The following is a 14,462-nucleotide window of genomic DNA, read 5'->3' on the forward strand; positions in this document are numbered from 1 at the left end:
TAGGGCTCACTACACAGTTAAGAATGGTAAAGGGGAGGCTCCCCAGAGGAGAGCCGGATTACATGTATTGCAAAGAGGTGGATGGTTTCTGAATAACCAACTGCAGATATCCAGTGCAATGATAAATTTCAGAACACTTTCATGGAAGCGGTCTCATTTGATTTTACAACAACATTATGAGAGTGTGTTAGCTATTACTATTTCCGTTTTCAGAGAACACAAGGGCTTAAGTCACATGACTTATTCAAATTCACACAGTTGATGAAAGGGCTTGCATTAACTTTCTTCCCCCCCCCACCACTAGACAGCTATTACTTTTGTCTTGGACTAGATGCCTAATAATGTCATCTAAAATAGAATTAGCATTTTAGGGCACTGTATCGCAGCAGCTTATACTGATTTTATAGCGAAGTAAGAGCCTGATTTTTCACATGATTGCTGGTAAAATGTACCTAAAATGGCTTTTTGAACCTAAGTGCAGGGCCGCCTTTATTCCTGTGATACCTCATATTAAATTTCCCCCATTGCTCCGGCCTGGCAAGAATTTTTGAGTCATGTGGAATCCAAATTAACTCTCCTTCCACCTATTTTTTTTGAAAATTTTTTTTATTGTTATTTCTCCAATACATTTTTTTTTCTACTGTACAGCATGGAGACCCAGTTACACATACATGTATACCCCTCCCAGCTTTGTGCCGACTTCAAGTTTAATAAATATACTTTTTTTTTTTTTGTCTTTTGTATTTTTAGGGCCACGCCTGTAGCACATGGAGGCTCCCAGGCTAGGGGTCGAATTGGACCTGTAGCTGCTGGTCTATGCCACATCCACAGTAACTCGGGATCCAAGCTGCGTCTGAGACCTACACACAGCTCATGGCAATGCCAGATCCTTAATCCACTGAGAAAGGCCAGGGATCGAACCTGTGTCCTCAAGGATATTAGTTGGGTTCATTAACCACTGACCACAATGAGAACTCCACAAATATACAATTCTAATTCACCTTTTAAGAAACTGCTAAAGGGTTGAACAATAGCATATATATATATATAATATTGATTAATTACTGATTTTAATCTAGAATTAGATCTCTAGTGATACAGCACTGGACTCTACCTTTGGGTTTGTTCAGTATTTTTATTATTTATTATTTTATTTATTTTTTTGCTTTCTAGGGCCTCACCCAGGGCATATGGACATTTCCAGGCTAGGGGTCCAATTGGAGCTGTAGCCGACAGCCTACACCACAGCTCATGGCAACGCCGGATCCCTGATCCACTGAATGAGGCCAGGGATTGAACCAGCCTCCTCATGGATACTAGTCAGATTTGTTTCCACTGAGCCACCACGGGAACACCTGTTTAGTATTTTTATAACTGATACGGATGGAGTCTTAGCTGATAGGTTAAAAATGTAAATCCCCTCACATATGGCATATATCTTCGCATTGGTCCTCTCGTTCCTATTTCTGATTTGAGCAACATTTTGATTGAGGACATCACCGCTTGAAATGAAAAGCCGAATTATTGGCCTGGAGTCTGTGGTAACTGCGATGTTGTGACTCTCCTATTATTTATCCTGGATAGAGTCAGGAAAATTATGGCCATCCCCTTCATGTAAAATTTCTGCCATGAAAATAAGATAATTGCAATGGTGATCAAGCATCAGAACCTGTGAAAATCTGGGAATAAAGGCAACAGAACAGATTCTCCCAGCGACTTGTTTCTTTTTTTTTCAGATGAGAAAATTGAGATTCTATAATTCACATGTACTTAAATGTAAGTGATAACAAGGATTTGGCCGGAAATATTATCTAAGACTAAGCTTCCCAGGCAGGAGTGGTGGTGGGTGGGTTGCAGAGTCATCTGGGGGTGGGGATGGATGGCAGTGAGGCTTCTACACAAACCCACCCCCATCTTAGAGCTCCCCTTCTTCCTCCTAAGCAGCCCAGGGAAATTCCTGGGCCAGGGATGAATCTGAGCCACAGCTGCAGCAACGCTGGATTCTTAACCCACTGCCGGGCGGCAATTCAAACAGGCGCCTCCACAGGGACAAGCTGGATCACTAACAGCACTGGTCACTGCGGGAACTCCCCATCTTATAGCTTTGATTTGAGGTTAGTTCAAAGCCCTTTCAAGGAGGGTGAGAGATTTTTATGAATATTAAAATCAAGTGTTATTAACCTTTAAAAAGATTGCGAAACAAAGCTGCACAGGTTAATTTCTCTAAAAAAGACTCCGTTTCGAATTGGTTTCAGCCCTGGAGCGGGAGGGTTGTGTCTTTAGCCCCCCTCAGAAAGGTGTGCGAAGGGGACGAAGTCACTTTGCCCGCTGAGACCAATGCCACCGGCAAAAGCTTTGCAGCCCACCCTGCTCCGCCCCAGGTGAGGGCCATCTTCTCCCCACCAACCACCCGAACCCAGCTGTTCCTGCTCTGCCTTGCTTCTCCGTCTCCTCTCCCCCACCCTTCGATCTTGTAGAAACGCCATCCTCATGCAGGTATTTTTCCCAGCGAAATTTTTCTTTCTAACGCATGGATACGTTTCACAGAAGATGAACGAACGCGAGTCTCTCCCGTTTGCGTGAAGTGATTAGCCGTGCGTGCTGGAAAAAACCGGTTCTATTTAAAAGGAGAAATATTTAGAGAGCAGACGTCCTTCGCCGCTTCCTTCTCCAACTGTTCTCAGAAAGCAAGAAAACAGCAGCGGTGCTCGCCTCTGGTTCAGGGCTGTGACCCGCCCTCCTCCCCCACCACGCTCCTTCCTTAGCTACAAGAACAGGTTATCAAGGCGATAATAAGCGAGAAAATGTTCCAGCCTTGTCTTAAGCCTCAGCCACATCGCACTGCTTAAAAGAGGTTAAATGCTTCTGTGAACCCGTGTTTTCCACCCCCGGCCAGGCCGCCCTAAGCCAGGCTGATCCGGCCTGCCTCGCCCCTGCTCCGCAAGAGACTCGCGGTGCGGGATGATTGAGGTGGCCTCAGCCTCCCGGCAGCCGCTGACTGGCACTTGGAAATTCAATCCTCTCAAGGTAATTCCTCTACTTATGAAAAAACTTCTAGCAGTGAACTCTGACTCTGATGCCTCCCACGCCCAGCAGGAGAGAGGCCAGGCCCGGGGTTGGGGCCGGGGCCCGGTGTTATCCAAGCCGTTTTCCAAGGAAGACTTTTGTGGCGTCATTAGTAGATTTTTAGCTATTTCTAGAACAATAGAAATTGTAATCTTTTTCTTCTGAGGTCTTCTGGATCCCAAATGACCTGGGGCCTGTCTGGCCACCTGTAGGCTACAGGTTGGCCTGGCTTCACCCTCACAGAGAGTAACACTGTGCTTTTGTTTCCTCTTGGCTGGAGCATCCCTCACTGCTTAGAGAGGCACTTTGGTGCCAAGGTTGGAGGCCAAACTGATGGTAAGAGGAGATGTGGAGTTGCCATTTCCCTATGGTCCAAGCTGATGGAGGTAGACATCCTTGGCAAAGCCAGATGTAGTACCAGGTTTGGAGACATTCCTCTCATTGCAGGGAAGCTGTCCAGAGATTCTGAAATAACCAGCTGCTGTTAAGATTTTTTTGGGATCATTATTTTCAAGAAGTAACAATTTCCCCTTCTTTTCCATCCTCACCCCAAAGTTGCTCCTGTCCCCAATAGCAGGAAGTCCCCGGTGATGGTTGCAGATGCTACTGCTGAGACAGTCCTCTGCCTCCTCAAGGGGACAGCTTTGTTGTGGGAGGATTTGAATATCCTTGCTTCTCTCCTAAAGCTTCAGGATGTGTTTTGGCAAGTGCAAAATCCAATAGTCATTGAACCCTTGATAATCTTTTATGCCCTGTAGAAGTATGTTTTTATTCATCCGTTTCTTCAGGAGGTAAGAAATAAAGCTGTTCCATCCTAGGCATAAATTAGCATTTCTAACAATGCAGTGCAAAAAATGTAATTTAAATAGAACTGATTAGAATTTTGATAGGGCACCTAGGAACCTCTAAACAAATGCTGATCAGGTAATGAGTGGAACAAGTCATTTATTTTTTAGTGGTTCAGCTATCTATTCAGTGATTGGGTCACAGTTTCCCAAACATATACGGTGACTGTTCATTAATTATTCACTTCGCGCTCAGTAATTGTCCAATTTAACTACAAACTGTGAGCTTATACGCAAAGCCACAGAAGACAGTAGAGGGAAAAAGTAACCATCTAGATAAAAGTATATTTTCTTTTTGTAATAACACTTGCTAATTCAAGGACTCAGAGGGAGAGGAGCTATTGTTAGACTTTGGCCTTGGTCTTGTCTATATGCGTGGACTAAATTGCTCACCATTTGTTAAGCAGGGACATTTAAGCTCCAGAGTGCCAAGCTTTGCAAATGAGGCTGTGCAAGTTGGCCTTCAGCCTGTCTTTGTAGGTAGAGCCTCACCTTTGAGTCAGCAAGCAGTGCGGCGTAAGTCGTGCAGATCAGCTTCAGCATGCTATCAACCGAATCACATGCTTTTCTCCAGGTGCCTCATCTTGGAAAATGTTCTGAATTAATCTGAAAGGTTCATTTGCAGGGTTTTTCTCCATTGATATTTCAGAGGTTTTTCTTTTATCCAGAAGATGAAAATGTTTCCATCTTAGTTCATGTGGAGGTCAGCTCACATCCAGGAAACTTTGGCTCCTTGGCTTCCCAGTGTATCATTAAATTCCATGTTCTGTTTTATTTACTGATGATCTTCACTGGAAATAAAACAAGTTTATCAGCCCTCTTGTCTTGTTAGAATCTTGGTAATAGTAGGATGTCATTTTCGAGAATGCAGATGAGAAATTAAATCCCAAGAAAGATAATGTTACACAATTCCTGCCCCTACCCCCCCCCCACCAGAAATGAAGCATGGTCTCAAGGGAAGAATCATCCGTTTGTTATAGTTTTAATGTTGCCTCCCTTGCCCTGGGTATTTTGTGGGTGAAGAACTTCTAAGGATAAGACCCTACAAAGCAGAGCATGCTGTGAATGAGCACCTGTGTTCTGGGCAGGTGTGAGGACAGGCCTGGGGGCTCCTGTGGTCTGGCGGGCTAATGGTCGGCTCAGCATTTTGTGTGAGTGGCAACTTGTCTTTCTGCAAAGAGAGTGTCTTCATTCTTTGGGTCATGACCAGGTACAAAGCAAGCATCTAAGGCAGAACCCAGCAGAAGCATCTACACTGCTCATCTTTACTGAATGAATAAAGCCAGGGACTAGGTCAGGCCCACCTGCTGGCAGTCGGGTGACAAGCATGTGTAAAGAATTTCCATCATGTATGAAAACAACAGCAAATAGCCCTGTTGGGACAGAATCTTCGTTGCCCAAACTTACTACCCATGGGGAAGAAGAAGTTAAAGTTCGTCATTGCTGGAAGAATTTATAGCAGCCTGGCTCTATGTTTGCAAAATTCTATGTTTCTTTGAATAGGTGTCAGGCCATTTTACAGCTGAGTAAACTAAGGCAAGGAGCGGTGAAGGGCTTTGCCATACTCACAGAATAATTCTGAGGCCTGGGAGAAGTGAGAAGCAATGGTCCACTGCAAAGCAGTTTTAAATCATCTAGGCCTGAGCATGTCTCTGGGCTTTTCTTTTAAAATAAAGTAAAAAGTCGGAGTTCCTGTCGTGGCTCAGTAGTTAATGAATCAGACTAGGAACCATGAGGTTGCGGGTTCGATCCCTGGCCTTGCTCAGTGGGTTAAGGATCCAGCATTCCCGTGAGCTGTGGTGTAGGTCACAGACATGGCTTGGATCCCGTGTTGTTGTGTCTCTGGCATAGGCTGTTGGCCACAGCTCTGATTAGACCCCTAGCCTGGGAACCTCCATATGCCATGGGTGTGGCCCTAGAAAAGGCAAAAAAAAAAGACCAAGGAAAAAAAAAAAAAGTAAAAAGTAATTAGAGGAGTTCCCACTGTAGCACAGTGGGTTAAGGACCCAGTGTTGCCGTAGCTGTGGTGGAGGTTGCAGCTGTGGCTTGAACTCGATCCCTGGCCTGGGAACTCCATATGCCATGGGTGTGGCTGAAAAAGGAAAAAAAATGAATTAGATGTATTATTAGAGATAGTGGATATTGTTTTCAGCAGTGATGATTCTGGTTCTCATGAATATCACTATTTAGAAATATGCTCAGAGAATTCACTACCCTGAAACAAGCAAACGGGTAAAATATTGTGGTTGGGGTAATTTATTTTCTCTGGCTTTGTTAACTCTTGCACAATTAACTGGATTATTTCCCTAATGTGAACAATGAGTCTATTTGTATTAAAACAATTAATTGGACAGTTGTTCTAGGGTGAACATTTACCCTTATTTTTTCTTCTCTCATGTCACCTCCCTTTCCACACATGCCTGTCTCACTCTCTGAGAGCAATTCCAAGAGCATAATGTTTACATGAAGATTGTAAGCTCTCAGAATTCATAGCGGGGAACTGTAGCTGTACATTTGTTCTCAGCAGATCTCTGAATATCTTTGGATTTTTATGTTGTGCTTACGTTACAATCACTGAATTCCATGTTATAATGTCTCCATTATTTTTGTGGGCATATTAGAGCTGATTGTTGCTCACAGCAGCCTTTGGCTGCCCCCGGTGAGACCTCCACAGCTTACCTTATCATAATATTGGAAAGCAATTTCTTTTGACTGCTGTGAACCGAAGCCAGAAATCCAAAATGCTGCCACGGTCATTAAGTGATTTCCAATTAGTTAATTGGTTTCACAGGCTGCTTCTTTCTAAACTACACCTTAGATGAAAAGCAGAACCATCCATTTTTGAAAAAGGAAAAATCCTGGGGCCTGTGGGTTTTAAAAACCCAAAGCAAAGCAGACTTCGGAAGAAATACCACTAAAAATACCAGTCCTGAAGAACAGAAAATGTTGTTATTATTCTTATAGAAAAGAATGAATGTCTCTTCTGGCTTTTTTGAATGGTCTAGGGTTTATTTTGCCTACTTTAATTTTGAATCAAAGGCAGGGAGGTAGATGATCACAGCAGCACAGAGCATGGAGAGTTTCTAGACCAAGACAGATTCTTCTCTGAGGACACTTCCTGGGCCTCTGTATTGGGTCTCCGGGGCCATGTCTGCCTGGCTGCTCCAGGATGCTCCATTTAGCCTCACGAGCGGTCAGGCCAAGTCCTGGAGAATGGTGCTTAAAGAGGCTGCTTTTTGGAAAGGGAATTGCATGTGGTTGGGTATATGGATGGACAGAAAGAGCGGAGGGAAAAGTGAGAGATTGATCTAGAACATCTCTAGTCAATGCGTGTGTTGTTGATGGTGGGGGCCGTAAACAGGATTTTTGAGCAATAGCTGATTTGCACCATAGGATAATATTTATCCAAACAGGGTAAAGAGAGTAAGAATTGCCCAATAGGGTATATCCGTCATCTATCTTCCCTAATAGAACTTGGCTGTAATGGTAGATTAAGTGCCTGAAAAATGAATGCATATTTTCCTATAGACAAAAGAGGCAGTCTGTCAAGTAGGAAGCAACAGAGTGGAGTGATTAAAAGCAGGAACTTGGACCATGGACTCTGGGAGGAAATCCTGTCAGTCACTTTCCAGTTGTGTGACTTGGGGCAAGTTGCTGGCTCTTTCTATGCTTCAGTCTCCTGGGAGACTGGGGAGAGAAGTACCACCCTCATGTGGTTATCATGCAGGGTGCACAAGTAGTTAAAATCCATAAGTCCCTTGGAACCAGGCTTGATATATAGTTTGTTGAAGAAACCAAATTTTATCATGTGCCATGTTTTGAAAGGTTTGCCTTTTTCTCTCTCCATTGAAAAAACACGCTCCACTTGTAATTACCCCTGAGAACCAATACTCAAGAGAAGGCAGTAGCTGAGATGCTGGTGGCCCATTCAGTTGGTCACGTGACCAAACCCAGGTTTGACCGCTCGCTGCTCCTAAGCCAGTAATTCGAGGGGCAGGTTCAGTAGAAAGAAAAGTGCTTTGATCAGGAGAGCCAGCAATCTGGGGAGATGGTGGACTCAGGCCTAGAGTCCAACTCTGAAAATTCTGCTCAGCCATGACAGTTTTTAAAGAGGAAAAAGGGGAAGGAATCAGTGAATCGAGGCAGGGGATTAGGTTCTTCATCATTATTCATTGTGTGCAGACTGGCTGACTCTTCGGATGTTATCCTGCCCAAGTGATCTGCCTGCAGGATTGCTAAAGGGGCTGCTGGGGGGTAGAGAGCTAGTATTTTTTAACTGATTAATTCTTTCCAATTTTTTTTTTTTTGTCTTTTCTAGGGCTGCTCAAGCGGCATATGGAGGTTCCCAGGCTAGGGGTCTAATCGGAGCTGTAGCTGCCGGCCTATGCCAGAGCCACAGCAACTCAGGATCCAAGCCACGTCTGTAACCTACACCACAGCTCATGGCAACTATGGATCCTTAACCCACTAAGCAAGGCCAGGGATCGAACCTGCAACCTCATGGTTCCTAGTCGGATTCATTAACCGCTACACCATGATGGGAACTTCCGCTTTTTTTTTTAATATAAGAAAAGAATCAACAGGTTAGGCAAGGCTTGGTGTGCATTCAGAAGAGCTTAAGACAGGAGTTAGTTTCAATTGCTTAATGATCTCATTCCTATAATTAGGTTTTTCTAAATTTTTAAAAATTGACATAGTTGATTTACAACATTGTGTTAGAGAAATTTCTTAATTTTAGCAGAACTCCACTATATCAGTTTTTTTTTTTTTTTTTTTTTTTTTTTTTTTTTGCCACACCCAAGGCATATGGAAGTTCCCGGGCTGGGGATGGAACCTGTGCCATAGCAGCTACCTGGGCCACTACTGTGACAACACTGCATCCTTAACCTGCTGAGCCGCAGAAGAACTCCTAATTAGGTTCTTTTAAGGTTAGAGGGGAACAGAAATGGGCAGAAAGAAAAGAGGCAAAAGAGCTGCTTTCAGTCAGTCCTTTTGTCAGTCAGCCATGTTTCCTGCCATCAGCTCTTTAAGATAATTTCTTTCCTCCAAACTCAGCCTGATCTCTTTGTTAAAGAACAATGTTTATGTTAGAGAAGTAGATCAAATTGGAAGAGTAGAGGAGGCAGTGACTGGAATACAGGGTCAGAAAAAGGCAAAGGACCTCAGTGTGTGTATATGTGTATGGAAGAGAGACAGGGAGAGACAGAGAGATACACACAGATGGACAGGCACTCAGAGAGACACAGGGACACAGAGAGGACAGCTGGGTAGCCACAGAGAATCTTTGGTGAGCGGAAGCCCATGCACCAGAAAGTCAGCACACTGCTGAGAAGGAAATGAGAGACAAGAGGAATACAGGAGGCAATGAAGGGAGCCAGGACAGAAAGCCCTTGACTGGTCTGGTGCCTTTGCGTCTGCTTTAGAAGCAGTTGGTTCATCATTTCAGCAGCCTGGAGTCCTTCAGTGATGACTTTATGGATTAAAATTTAAAACCAAATTAGATGTGTTTACAAAATGGCATCCACACTGGATGGATCCCATGCTGCCCCTGGGCTCACAGTGATTCCGGAACTCTGGGGTGTGCTCCTCTGGTAGACGGTCCTGGTGCCCGTTGGTGTGGGGACAGGGACATGCAGCCACCATTTTTTCCGTGTTGTTTCCCCCCTGCCTAAAAATAGCACTTTAGGGTGATGGGCTGGCACCCACAAATAATGGATTTATGGGCACATATTTCCTGACCTTGGTAGTAATGCTGGTAGAAATTTGTCTGCTTTTGGGGTGTGTTTAAAAAAAATTATTTTTAAGTTTCCTTGTGGAGCCCATCCATTTCAGTCCAAAGCATGGTTTGAGGAATACTAAGTCTGAAATCTCCTAATCACACAGGACGTTTGAAATCATGTGCTTTGAAAGTGAAGTGTTTTCAGGGATGACATGTTCCTCTGCCTCTGTCTCCAGCAGCAACACTGTTTCCTACCACCAAGTTATTTCGGAGAGGGAGGATCTTTTATTCCAGGTTTATGCAATAGAGGACACAGTGTTTTCTACACATATATTTTTTAGAACAGAAGCTGCTCTTTCAAGTTGTTAATCAGTATAAAGGAAAGAAGGCATCAAAGAGAATGCTTCTTGGTCCTGTCTAGAGACGGCAATGCTTTTTCTTGTAATGAAGTGCATTGATGGATTTATTTCTATGGTCCACGAAGATAGTTATGACTCAATAAATATTAAATCAATCAGCCAAATAACCTCTCCCTGCCCTCGAGGAACTTATGATCTGCTGAGACAAGATGAATAACCTGTACCTTTATCCTTTAATGTTTTTTGACTTTCTATTTATGGGGAATAAAATCTCAAGAATTCCCATCCAGGGAGTCTGCAGAGGTTTGGGCTATGATATACTTGAATTCATTTACAAGCAATGAGAAGATTTGGTTGGAGTTGTAACCTGAGCCTTAATAATGCTTGTGAAATTGTTCCTTTATAGAGTCAAGTGCTAAAAATAACACCAGGGCTGAAGAAAGTGTGGCTGCTGCTGATGGTCCAAAGAGGTGTATGTTGTGTCTCCAAGGCTAGGGAGAGGGGGGCAAGCACACTGGGACAAGACTGTGCAGTCTGCTAATCACAGGATTTAAAACCACAATTCAGTTGCATGGGATTCCATGCTCATATGCGTGCTTTTCCATTTCAGGAGGCAGCAAGAGCCCACAGTAGAGTCCATGCGCCTCTGAAAGCCTGATTAAATGTGTTGGGGCGCACATGGGATATTTTACTCTGGATATTATTTATAATGAGACAGGAGCATCTTGGGGGGAATGGAAATGCATTAAACCCGAACACTTAATGGATGATCTTTTACTTCTCGAGAGGCTGCGTGTTGCTGTGTGGACGCCAGCCGCTCTGGGTAAGCTCTTGGCTTCTTCCTGACCTGCAGTAAAGCTGCTCTCCCGGCTCAAGATGCATTAGAAATAAACAAAAATGCACTTGTTTGAATTGATGCTGAGTGTTAAGCGGTTCCTGGGCTTGTTGTCAGGGTCTCTGCTAAGGGTCGCTATCCTCCGGTTGTGCTGGGGTTTGGGTGACAGGAGTTTAAAACTAAGTGGGCCTGAAGTTTAACTCCTGGAGGCACTTGGTCCTGTGACTGTTTTTTGGCTCTTGAGCCTTTAGGAGAGCCCTGACCCCATAGGAGGGAGGGGGCCATCCTCCCTCAATGTTTTGTCCCTTCTCACTGCTCTGCCTCTGACCTTGTCCCCTCCACCTGGGATTTCCTGTCTTCTACTTCGAGATGTCCCAACTCAACACATTCTAGAAGAGCCAGCTAAAATGTTACAATGGTCTTCCTTGGTGCCTCCCTGAATGAATTCTTTCCCTTCTTCCCCATCCCAATAAAACACCCAGGGAGCATAGTATCCTAGACAGGCATCGGGTTTGGACCAGTGGAGTCTGAGTTTACATTTCAGGTCTTACGGATACTGGCATGTTTACTTGGTAAGGCTTTCCATCCTCTTTTGGCCTTACTTTTTCTTAACTGTAAAATGGGGACAATGCCACTTATCTTGGGGGTGGGAGGGGCATTAAATGATGTCACCAGGTACAGGGCTGGGCAGAGAATGTTCCATAGATCTCAATTCCTTCATCCTTCATTATTTGTCCAGGTAACTGTAATTCCTGATCTTGTGGTTGGAGAATCTGATGAAAGCCATGGTGTCTTCTCCAGGGGGGAAAAAAAATTCATGCACACATTTCCATACAATTTTTGGAAATTTAGGGATTCCCTAAAGTCCAAACAAGAGCCCCTTAAGGGTGGCCAATCCCTAGGTTCAACCTCCTCCACCAAATTAGCCACATTTGCAAGACATTTGCAGGGTACCCAGAAAGAGACCTGGCACTTAGGAGGGGCCAAACAAACATGGGTTAATCTCCCCTTTTCTTAAATTGCAGTCAGAAGCAATACCATGCCTGGAGGATATCTTGCTATAATTTTTCCTTCTACTTAGTTTTGAGAAGCTGTCATGGTCAAGTGACAGAAGTACCTCTGAGAGGAGAGTCTAGTCCTTGACTGACATGTCTTCTAGCTGGCCTGCCATACCTGCTTTGAACAAATTTGGCCTTTTCAAAAAATCTTCCCTTTCTTGTCCAACTCTACCCTGCAGTCCTGTGTGTGCTGCTGTCCAGCCAGGAGACATGTTTTGCTGACATCTCTGTCTTCACTCTCTGTATGGAGTTTACAGCAATTATCCTTCGGTTGGTCCCGGTGTCTGTATTTTGGCAGGCCGCCCTGCCTTCCATGTGACAAGTGCTTTGCAGACAGTGCAGCTGGAGCTGCGCCAAGCCTAATGTCACCCTCATCAGATGTCACCTGGGTCCAGGGGTTACTTCTACCTGCCCCTTCCCTTCACAGTCTGCCCCTGCAGGTTCCCCTGGCACTATGTTTAAAAGCACAAAACGAGGTGCAAGCCTGGCTGTGATCCAGTGTATCTGAGCAGTGTTAGTCGTGAACCTGGATAATTCAGGCACCTCCGGATGTTTTTATAGCCCGTGCTACCTGGATTGGTTTGTCTGGCTGTGTACAGCAAGTAAATGAACTGGATAATCGCCATATTTCTATTCCACTCCGTGCTGTGTAGCCTGCGCCTCTGGAAACAAAAGTTTCCTCTACAACAAAGTCACAAGTGAAGAACAATTATGCCCCTGGGGGTGAATACCTTCATCAGTGTGCCAAGGGATGAGGAAGCAAATTGGCTCAAAATGTACCTTTTTCCCATTTGACTTTCACTTGATATTTCCACTGAACAGCAACAAGGACAACCACAAAAACCTCTAAACACAAAAACCAAATCAGTTTCACCACCCTTCCCCCACCCCCACCCCAAAGAATCATCTCTGATTGATGGGCCCCATTCCAGCTGTACAGGTGAGGCTTTACTCTCCGGCTGCATTTTATCTTATCTCTCTGTCTTTTTAGGGCTGCACCCGCAGCATATGGCAGTTCCCAGGCTAGGAATTGTAGCTGCAGCTGTAGGTCTACACCACAGCCACAGCAACGTGGGGTCTGAGCTGCATCTGGGACCTTCATGGCAGCTTATGGCAACGCCAGATCCTTAACCCACTGAGCGAGGCCAGGGTTTAAACCCACATCCTCAGAGATACTAGTTGGGTTCATTACCACTGAGCCAGTATCTGTATCTGAGAGCTCTGGACCCTCTAGGTTACTATGACCCAGTGTTGCTGTGAGCTGTGGTGTAAGCTGCTGATATGGCTCGGATCTGGCATTGCTGTGACTGTGGTGTAGGCCAGCAGCTGCAGCTCTGAATCAGCCCCTAGCCTGAGAACGTCCATATGCCGTAGGTGCGGCCCTAAAAACCACGACAAACAAAAATGCAGATTCCAAATCAGCTAAATTTCAATAAAATAAAAAAAACTTGAAAACCTTGGACAAAAAAAAAAAAAAAAAAAAAATTGCAGATTCCGATTCAGTGGGCCTAGGGAGGGATCTGAAATTCCTCATGTCTAGGAAGCTCCTGGGTGATGCTGTTGCCACTGGTCCAGGGTGGAACCTTGGAGAATTGAGACCAGTGTTGTCTTGTAAGGCATCTGCACACAATGGTCACCCAATCCCAACAGGTGCCAACCTTTGGGGCCCATTAGGCCCTTGACTTGGCCTCCTTTTCATCCCAACCTGATTCTATTTCTTACAGCAAATGCAGGTAGAAAGGCTCTGGTCTTTTGAGAAAAGCAAACACAATTTTCTTGAAATCAAGGCAGAAGCCATCTAAATATAACACATTGCCCACAAAGACACCTCCTTGCCTGCAAGTCCTCATTGACTTCTCACTAGTTATTTAAAGTTCTAAGTAGGAAATTGTTCATCACTCAAAATTTAGGACAGTCTAGAAAAGTGCAATGAATGTTAATTTTCAGAGTCTGGAGCACTTGTCATAGCAAAGAACAAATTTTTGGAGCTTGAATTTAAGACAAGGAAAACTCTAATAATATCCACTCATTCTTTTTTCATTCCTATTAAATCCTATGCTTTTTTTTGTTTGTTTTTGTTTTTTTGTTTTGTTTTTTTGTTTTATATCTCTTAGAAAGCTCCCTGAACGCTTCTGGAAGGAATCTGCTGTATATGTACACATGAATTATGTAAACATTTATGCTTACAACACTGAATGTCTACTATGTGTGAAAAAATTGTGGTGGTGACTTTGCTTCTGAGTTAATACAGCAAGCCATTAACCTCTGTGAGTTTCCATTTTCACATCTGAATGATGAAGGGCTGGATTGGGGGATCCCTCTTTGTCTGGTATTTTACATTCTAAGCACTGGGAGACACTGAAGCAGAAACCTTCTGCCTGTGGCTTTTTACTGCCCAGCACGAAGACTTTTCTTAGCTCTTTGTCTTTCATGGTAGGATGGGGAAAGAACACGTCATTCTGTGCGTGTGTTTCATGGTTTATAGGGCAACAAGTGAGGAATGGAATACAGTTCTCTGTAGCAATGTTGCTTTTTTTTTTTTCCTTCCCTTTTGAATGAGTTTCCCTATCAGAAAAATCC

At 44.2% G+C, this 14,462-nt stretch overlaps 1 long non-coding RNA gene across 3 annotated transcripts in view; it reads left to right on the plus strand.

Moving 5' to 3' along the window:
• The window catches only part of LOC110262153, a 253,923-nt gene continuing 240,809 nt past the window's right edge, over positions 1,349-14,462 (plus strand). The window contains exons 1-3 of one of the 3 annotated variants that reach the window (XR_002346780.1): positions 1,349-3,027; positions 10,600-10,812; positions 13,997-14,149. This is a non-coding gene — a long non-coding RNA (uncharacterized LOC110262153). The remainder of the gene's footprint in view (positions 3,028-10,599; positions 10,813-13,996; positions 14,150-14,462) is intronic. The other 2 variants (XR_002346779.1, XR_002346781.1) reach the window with 2 other exon arrangements.

This window comes from Sus scrofa, chromosome 8 (genome assembly GCF_000003025.6).
Source record: "Sus scrofa isolate TJ Tabasco breed Duroc chromosome 8, Sscrofa11.1, whole genome shotgun sequence".
Lineage (NCBI taxonomy): Eukaryota > Metazoa > Chordata > Mammalia > Artiodactyla > Suidae > Sus > Sus scrofa.